Here is a 9,365-nt window from a genome sequence, read left to right as displayed (position 1 = left end):
CGAGCCCGATCCAGATCTGAACCGCCGCTACAGTAAACCCTAGATCGGGGTTGACTTTCCCTCTCTCCCTTTAATTTTTTAAGCAAACTTTGACTAATGTTATCTCCGCAACCGTAGCTCCGTTTTGGGCATATGATATATCAAAATCTTCGCCTCGACATGTTCATCATTCCATTCCATTGCATCATTTGCATTTGAGGTCATCTTGATACCCAAAATGCTGTTAGAAGGAGGCTTCGTGAGTTAAATTGCAGATCCGTTAGTTCATCATGCACTTTTGTCATTTTTGCTATATTTAATTCGTGCATGATATGCCTGTGCCCCTTTGGGATGAATTGTTAAGCATTTTGTCTTCTTTCCAGAGGCGTCACCCATGCATTTTTAGGATGTGTGTGTTGTCTTGTGCAAGCTTGCGAAGAGAGGTACCTGAGAACGCGGATTTCAGGGACTTAGTGATTTTCACTAAGTCTGGGATATTTTAGTTCATGATGCTATATGTCCAGCTTGTTTCCTAGCTATCCGTGCCTCTTTTGAGGATGATCAGTAAGGGAGTTTTAATATTTAAGTTAAGCTCTTTCCATCCATGTCTTTGTTGGCATATGTGGAGTGCTCTAGGTTGACTCAATCAAGCTCAACTTTTGCTTCGTTGTTAATCTGGGCAGATCGTCAACTTGTTTGCGATTTCGCCGATGCTACCGTTAGTGTTCCATGCATGCTATGCCTTCGTTCTTGCCATGTGTAGCTAGCACTTTGTGCCTTCTTGCTGGTTATATGCCTTCCTTGCCATGACTTGCACCGTAGTGAGTGCATCGAGCTCATTTACATGCCTTCGTGAGTTAAATTTCAGCATGTCTCAGTTTTCACTAAGTCTGAAAACTGATTGTGTTCGAGCGATGTTCGTGAGCTCGGTAGAGTATTTTGTGAACCCTTTTGGCCCCAGGTCACTTTGGGTGTTTTGTTAAGCTTGATGAGTAGCTCCATGCCATGTTCTTACTTGTCATGTTCAGGTTTTCTATCATGTTGTTTTGCTGCTCCGAAGAGAGCTTCGTGATCTGAAAATTTCAGACTAGTGTTAATTTCACTAAGTCTGAGATCTGTTTTGCATTTGCGTTTTAGCCATGCTTGTTTGAACCTCTTAATGGATGAATTTGACTATGGCTCAGTGCTAGTGTTTTGTCAACCATCTTGTGTACATCACTGCCATGGATTTTGTTTTCATGTTTGGTGGCTGTAGCATGTTCATTTTGTTGCATTTAGATGCCTACTTGCTGTAAATCGCAGACCGGTGTCATATCTTAAAACACTCGCCATTTCCAAACCGTAACTCCGATTCCAATGATCTTTATATCGTTTTCAAGCGATTTCATCCCCTCTATCCAGTGGCACACTTGGTTTTCCAAGTTGATGCCAGGTTCATGCATTTCCTGTCATATCTTGCATTTTGCATCTTGTATCGCATTCCGCATAGCATATCGTCACTTCATCATATTGCTTGGTCTTGCCCGTGGTTGATTGTATCCTTGTTGCTTGTTTGTCTTGTTGGGTAGAGCCGGGAGACGAGTTTGCTACCGAGGAGCCCGTTGAGTTTGCTTGTGAGGATCCAGTCAACTCTGACAACTGTGCAGGCAAGATGATCATACCCTCGAAATCACTACTATCTTTGCTATGCTAGTTTGCTCGCTCTTTTGCTTTGCCACTGCTACGATGCCTACCTTTTGCTTGTCAGCCTCCCAATTGCCATGTTGAACCTCTAACCCACCTTTGTCCAAGCAAACCGTTGATTGGCTATGTTACCGCTTTGCTCAGCCCTTCTTATAGCGTTGTTAGTTGCAGGTGAAGATTGGAGCCGTTCCTTGTTGGAACATTTATATTCTTGTTGGGATATCATTATATTGCTATGTTATCTTAATGCATCTATATACTTGGTAAAGGGTGGAAGGCTCGGCCTCTTGCCTAGTGTTTTGTTCCACTCTTACCGCCCTAGTTTCCGTCATACCGGTGTTATGTTCCCGGATTGTGCGTCCCTTACGCGGTTCGGCTATAATGGGAACCCCTTGATAGTTCGCCTTGATTAAAGCTTTTCCAGCAATGCCCAACATTGGTTTTACCATTTGCCACCTAGCCCCTTTTCCCTTGGGTTTCCGGAGCCCGAGGGTCATCTTATTTTAGCCCCCCCCACGGGCCAGTGCTCCTCTGAGTGTTGGTCCGAACTAGAGCCCTGTGCAGCGCCACCTCGGGGAAACTCAAGGTTTGGTTTTAGTTGTACGGATTGCTCATCTGAGTGTGCCCTGAGAAAGAGATATGTGCAGCTCCTATCGGGATTTGTCGGCACATTCGGGCGGTGTTGCTGGACTTGTTTTAACCTGTCGAATCATCTTGTTGTACCAAGATACCGAGTCTGGTCGGTGTGTCTTGGGTGGAGGTCTATTCCTTCGTTGACCGTGAGAGCTTGTTATGGGCTAAGTTGGGACCCCCCTGCAGGGATTGATCTTTCGAAAGCCGTGCCCGCGGTTATGGGCAGATGGGATTTGTTAATGTCTGGTTGTAGATAACTTTAATTAAACTTAATTATAACGAAACAACTGTGTGTGTTACCGTGATGGCCCCTTCTCGGCGGAGTCCGGGAAGTGGACACGGTGTTGGAGTTATGCTTGCATAGGATGTTCCTTTAGCTTCTCGCTCGTGCTTCGCCTTCTCTTCTCGCTCTCTTTTGCGTATAAGTTAGCCACCACATATGCTAGTCGCTTGCTGCAGCTCCACATATATTTGCCTTGTCCATTCCTATGAGCTTAAATAGTCTTGATCGCGTGGGTGTGAGATTGCTGAGTCCCTGTGGCTCACAGATACTACAACTCCAGATGCAGGTCCAGGTGATTCTGCTCCAGTGGACGATTACGAGCTCAGGTGGGAGTTCGACGAGGACTCTCAGCGATACTACGTGTCCTTTCAAGATGATCAGTAGTGGTGCCTAGTTGGGGTTATCGATTCAGGACCTTGTCGCATGTTGGGGGTCTTTTCTATTTTGGCGCCGTAGTCGGGCCATGAGTGCTTGTTTGATGGATGTTATTTATGTACTCTGATGTGACGTGGCGAGTGTAAGCCAATTATGTTATCTCCCCCTTTTATTATATATTACATGGGATGTTGTAATGATTGCCTGACTTGCGACATTGCTTTCAATGCGGTTATGCCTCTAAGTCGTGCCTTGACACGTGGGAGCTATAGCCGCATCGAGGGCGTTACAAGTTGGTAATCAGAGCCTTCCCCGACCTTAGGAGCCCCATTGCTTGATCGTTTTTAGCAGCCGAGTTGTGTCTAGAAAAAAATTGTTTTGAGTCCTTAGGAATTATATATCGGAGAGCTTAGGGATTATTTTACTTCCCAGTCTCCTCATCGCTCTGTTAAGGCATCCTGACGTAGAGTTTTGACTCTTCTCTTCTCAAATTTCACTAAAAAAATTTTTTTTTAGGATCACGCGAGTATCTTGGTTTTGTTCCGATGGTTTTGTGACGAGAACATGGTTCTTGGTGCCTCCCGTCTTTAGGGGTTGTGGCAGTGTCCCGGGGAGTTGAGCTCCGAGGTGTTGTCGTCACAATTTTATCGTTGCAATTCTGGTATACTTGAGATATGTTCGCCGACATCGAAAATCTCTTTTATGCAGTTCGTTGGTGAGATAACCTCGACGCCACCCAGTACTGGGGCGGGAGTTCGGGAGTATCGCCATAACTTGTATAACGGATGCTTTTCGAAGGTTGAGGTAGATGGTTTCCGAAGTTTTCCTGGTTATGTGTTGAAGGATGGATACAGCTGGATGTAGGATTTGCTAGTTTGGGTGAGATATTGTGCTTCCCCTGTATCCCCAACACCTGATTGCATAATCGGAAAGGTTCGGGAGTTTCATAGGTGGGAATTCTAGTAGCTCTAGTTCTTCTTCCACGGATATTGGTTTGAGATTGGGATTTCTTACCGATTATTCGTTCTTGATCCGTACCTTGTTGATTTATTTCTCTACCTTAATTCTTCGTGGCTTCTCAATTTATGGATATGTGATCATTTGAAGAGGAATGCATTCGTTCATTTTGTTCGGATGTGAAGACTATATGTTGCAATTTTCATTCCGTTGGATTCAGCTTCTATATTGTTGTCTATCAATGTGCTAATGGTGGTCAACCTCTTCAGGATGGCTCCTCCAACGCGCACGACTCCGAATCCTAATCCGCCTCCACCTCCGCCTCCTCCGGAAGCATGGCAAGCTGTGATGGCCGCTACTAATGCAAACACACAGTTGATCATGCAGATCCTTCAAGAGCGCAATCAAGGCAGTCAAGGGAATCAAGGCCACAATCAGCACCACTTTGCTACTCTGAACCAGTTCCTCGCAAATGGCCCAAAGACGTTCAGCGGTTGTGTTGAGGCTACCGATGCTGACGATTGGCTAGTGGATCTGGGCAAGCATTTTGAATGTAGCAACGTCAGGCCTGAAGATTTCGTCAAGTTCGCTTCTTTCCAGCTCAAAGATCAGGCTGCAGAGTGGTTCCAGCAGTACAAGGATTCCAGAGGTGGACGTCTGATCACTTGGGACGATTTCCGTCAAGATTTCCGCGCTCATCACATCCCTCAAAGTGTGGTTGAGAGTAAGCGTCAGGAATTCCGCAATCTGAAGCAAGGCTCTTTGTCTGTCTATGACTACAACAAGTTGTTCCAGACGCTCGCCCGTTTTGCCAAGCAGGATGTTCCTGATGAGAAGAGCATGATCTATCAGTTCAGGGGTGGTCTTCGTGAGGAAATTCAGCTCGCTCTTGTTCTCTTTGAGCCGTTGAGATACGATGAGTTCTACAACATGGCACTGAAGCAAGAGGCTGCTCAGATGAGATGTGATGCTTCCAGGAAGCGTGCCAGAGATGTTACTCCGTCTTCCTCTACTCAAGTGGTCAAGCAGCAGAAGTATTGGCTTCCTCCTCCTCCGTTCCGTCAGCCGTATCAGCAGAAGAGCAAAGGTGGCAGTGGTTTCTCCCACCCACCCAACCCAGGCTTTCAGAACAAGGCTTCGTCTCAAGCTCCAAGATCGAGTACTCCGTATCACCGTCCGCTTTCAGAGGTCACGTGCAACAAGTGCCAACAGAAGGGTCACTATGCCAACAAGTGTACCAACCAGAGGCGTCTTCCTCCTCCTCCTCCTATCAGATCGGCAAGTACAGCTGTGGTCAAGCACAATCCCAAGCACGCCAAGGTCAATATGGTGAATGCAGCTCAGGCAGAGGATTCTTCAGATGTGATCATGGGTAACCTTCCTGTTAATGATATTCCTGCAAAAGTTCTTTTTGACACTGGTGCATCGCATTGTTTCATCTCGAGACCTTTTGCTTCCAAGCATGATTTTTGTTACTCAAATGTTGCCGAGACCGTTGTCTATTGACTCTCCGGCCAGCCTCTTGACATCTCGAGTGTGTGTTCCGGATGTTACAATCACTTTGGGCGACTGCAAGTTTCTCTCTTCTCCGGTGGTTCTTGGCAACTCCGATATCGATCTTATTCTCGGGATGGACTGGCTCTCTAAGCATAAAGCTCAGCTTGATTGTGCAGCCAGGCAGATTCAATTGACTCATTCGTCTGAGGATGTAATTGTCTTTGCCGCTCGGGATAATACCATCCGGTTGTTTTCTCTCAATGAGAAGGGTGAATTGGATGCCATCTCTCAAATTCCGGTCGTTTGCGAATATCAAGACGTCTTTCCAGAAGAACTTCCAGGGATGCCTCCAAACCGGCCGGTTGAATTTGTTATTGAACTTGAGCCCGGTACGGAACCTGTGTGCAAACGTCCCTACAAGCTCGGCCCCGAAGAGTTGAAGGAGTTAAAGAAACAACTCGATGGGCAAGAAAGATTGGGTCTCATTCGGCCTAGTACTTCTCCGTGGGGTTGTGGTGTTCTTTTTGTGAAGAAGAAGGATGGATCGAGTCGACGTTGTGTTGATTACCGTCCAGTAAACAAGAAGACCATCAAGAACAAATACCCACTTCCCAACATCAATGAGCTGTTCGAACAACTCAAGGGTGCTCAAGTATTCTCCAAGCATGATCTCCGTATGGGTTATCATCAGATTCGTATTCGTGAGCAAGATATTCCCAAGACGGCGTTCAGGACAAGCTTTGGTTCATATGAATACACCGTCATGTCTTTTGGCCTCGCCAACGCTCCTCCGACGTTCTCTCGCATGATGAACTTCATCTTCAACCCCTACACCAATGAATTCGTTTTGGTCTATCTCGACGACATTCTGGTTTTCTCGAAGAACAAGGAAGATCATGCCAAGCACTTGCGTTTGGTTCTTGACAAGCTCAGGGAACATCAGTTCTACGCCAAGTTCTCCAAGTGTGAATTTTGGCTCGATGAGGTTCTTTATCTTGGTCATATCATTTCTGCCAAGGGCATTTCCGTGAATCCTGAGAAGGTGTCCGCAATTGTGAATTGGGAACCTCCTCAGAACGTGAAGCAACTCCGCAGTTTTCTCGGTCTCGCAAGCTATTGCAGAAGATTTGTTGAAAACTTTTCTAAGATCGCCAAGCCTCTCTCAAATCTTCTTCAGAAGCACGTCAAGTACGTTTGGTCTCCGGAGTGTGATATTGCTTTCAACTCTTTGAAAGAGAAATTGGTCACTGCTCCAGTTCTGACTCCGCCTGATGAAACCAAGCCGTACGAGGTCTTTTGTGATGCCTCTCTCCAAGGTCTCGGTGCTGTACTGATGCAAGAGAAGAAAGTTGTTGCTTATACCTCTCGCCAGTTGAAACCTAATGAGAAGAACTACCCCACTCATGATCTCGAGTTGGCGGCAGTTGTGCACGCTTTGTTGACTTGGAGACATCTTCTATTGGGAAGGAAAGTGGATATTTTCACTGATCACAAGAGTCTCAAGTACATCTTCACTCAGCCTAATCTCAACCTCAGGCAGACTCGATGGGTCGAGATGATTCAAGAGTACAATCCGAATATCGAGTATACTCCAGGCAAGGCTAATGTGATTGCTGACGCTTTGAGCAGAAAAGCTTATTGCAACAGTCTGATTCTCAAGCCTTATCAACCCGAGCTTTGTGAAGCTTTCCGCAAACTTAATCTGCAAGTTGTTCCTCAAGGTTTCCTCGCCAACCTTAAAGTCTCTCCTACCATAGAAGACCAGATTCGCCAAGCCCAACTTCTTGATGCTATGGTGAAGAAGGTGAAGATTGGTATTGCAAAGAGTCAGTCCAAGTACAAGTGCTACCGACTTGATGACAAGGACACTCTCTTCTTCGAGGATCGAATTGTTGTGCCCAAAGGTGAACTTCGTAAGGTGATCATGAACGAGGCTCATAACTCTCTCCTCTCTATCCACCCTGGTAGTACGAAGATGTATCAGGACCTCAAGCAAGATTATTGGTGGACTCGAATGAAGCGCGAGATCGCTCAATTCGTGAACGAATGTGATGTCTGCAGAAGAGTGAAGGCAGAACACCAAAGGCCAGCTGGTCTCCTCCAACCTCTTGCCATTCCAGAATGGAAGTTTGACCACATTGAAATGGACTTCGTGACTGGGTTTCCAAAGTCCAAGCGTGACAATGATGCTATATTTGTCGTCATCGACAAGCTCACCAAAGTGGCTCATTTTCTGCCTATCAAAGAGTCAATCGCTGCAGCTCAATTGGCGGAACTCTATACCTCTCGCATTGTCTCTCTGCACGGTATTCCTCAAGTGATATCTTCAGACCGTGGCAGCATCTTTACCTCCAAGTTTTGGGATTCTTTTCAGAAGGCCATGGGCACCAACATCCGCTTCAGCACAGCTTTCCATCCTCAAACAAGCGGTCAAGTCGAGCGTGTCAATCAGATTCTTGAAGATATGCTCAGGGCTTGTGTGATCTCCTTCGGCATGAAGTGGGAGGATTGTCTTCCTTATGCTGAATTCTCATACAACAACAGCTTTCAAGCAAGTTCGGGCAAGGCCCCCTTCGAAATTCTGTATGGCAGGAAGTGCCGTACCCCTCTCAACTGGTCTGAAACCGGTGAACGTCAGCTGCTGGGTAATGACTTAATCACAGAAGCAGAAGAAATGTGCAAAGTCATTCGTGATAACCTCAAAGCAGCCCAGTCCCGCCAGAAGAGCTACTATGATAGTAAGCATCGTGATCTGGCTTTCGAGATTGGAGATCATGTTTACCTCCGCGTCTCTCCCATGAAAGGTACTCGTCGCTTCGGTATCAAAGGGAAGCTTGCCCCTAGATACGTGGGACCTTTCAAGATTGTCAGCAAGAGAGGCGACCTCGCCTATCAACTCGAGCTTCCTTCAAACTTTGCAAATGTTCATGATGTGTTCCATGTCTCTCATCTTCGAAAGTGCTTCAAGACTCCTGACCGCACCGTCAACTTCGAGGACATTGAGCTCCAAGAAGATCTCTCCTATCGTGAGCACCCAGTTGCTATTCTTGAAGAGACTGAACGCAAGACTCGCAACAAGTCAATCAAATTTCTCAAAGTCAAGTGGTCACACCATTCCGACCATGAAGCTACCTGGGAACGCGAGGATCACCTCCGTTCTGAATACCCGGAGTTCTTTCAGTCCTAGATCTCGGGACGAGATCTTTTCGTAGTGGTGGAGTGTTGTAACGCCCCAGATGTAACTTTCCATATTTGTATCCAACTCTTGTCGTCTCCGGCGCTAAGTTATATTTATTTCTCGGGTTCGGGTCCTTGTCTCCGTGTGTTGTTTTCGTTTTCATGCATCTCATACCATGTCCTCTCGTGCATTGCATTTGCATACATGTACATCTCATGCATTCGAGAATTTTCCCCGTTGTCCGTTTTGCATTCCGGCGCTTCGTTCTCCTCCGGTGGTCATTTCTAGTCTTCTTCCGTGTGTGGGGTTTAAACATTTCCGGATTGGACCGAGACTTGCCAAGCGGCCTTGGTTTACTACCGGTAGGCCGCCTGTCAAGTTTCGGGTCATTTGGACTTCGTTTGATACTCCAACGGTTAACCGAGGGACCAAAAAGGCCTCGTGTGTGTTGCAGCCCAACACCCCCCAAATTTGGCCCAAAAACCTACCAAACTCTGCTCCATGTCCTAGAGCGTTCGATCATGATCGTGTGGGCGAAAACCGCACCTCATTTGGACTCTCCTAGCTCCACTTATGCCTATATATACCCCCCCCCCTCCGAAATCCACGGTTCTTCTCCCCCCCTAACCCTAGATCCAACTCCTCCCGCCGCCGTCGGACACAACCGCCGCCGACAGACACGTCCGGCCTGCCTGTCCGCCGCCACGTGGCGCTCCGCCATTGGCCCGTCCGTCGCGCCCACTTCGCCTGTCCCCGCGCGCCGCCGCGGCCCGGAGGGCC

This window comes from Triticum aestivum, chromosome 4B (genome assembly GCF_018294505.1).
Source record: "Triticum aestivum cultivar Chinese Spring chromosome 4B, IWGSC CS RefSeq v2.1, whole genome shotgun sequence".
Lineage (NCBI taxonomy): Eukaryota > Viridiplantae > Streptophyta > Magnoliopsida > Poales > Poaceae > Triticum > Triticum aestivum.
This window is presented reverse-complemented; position numbering follows the sequence as displayed.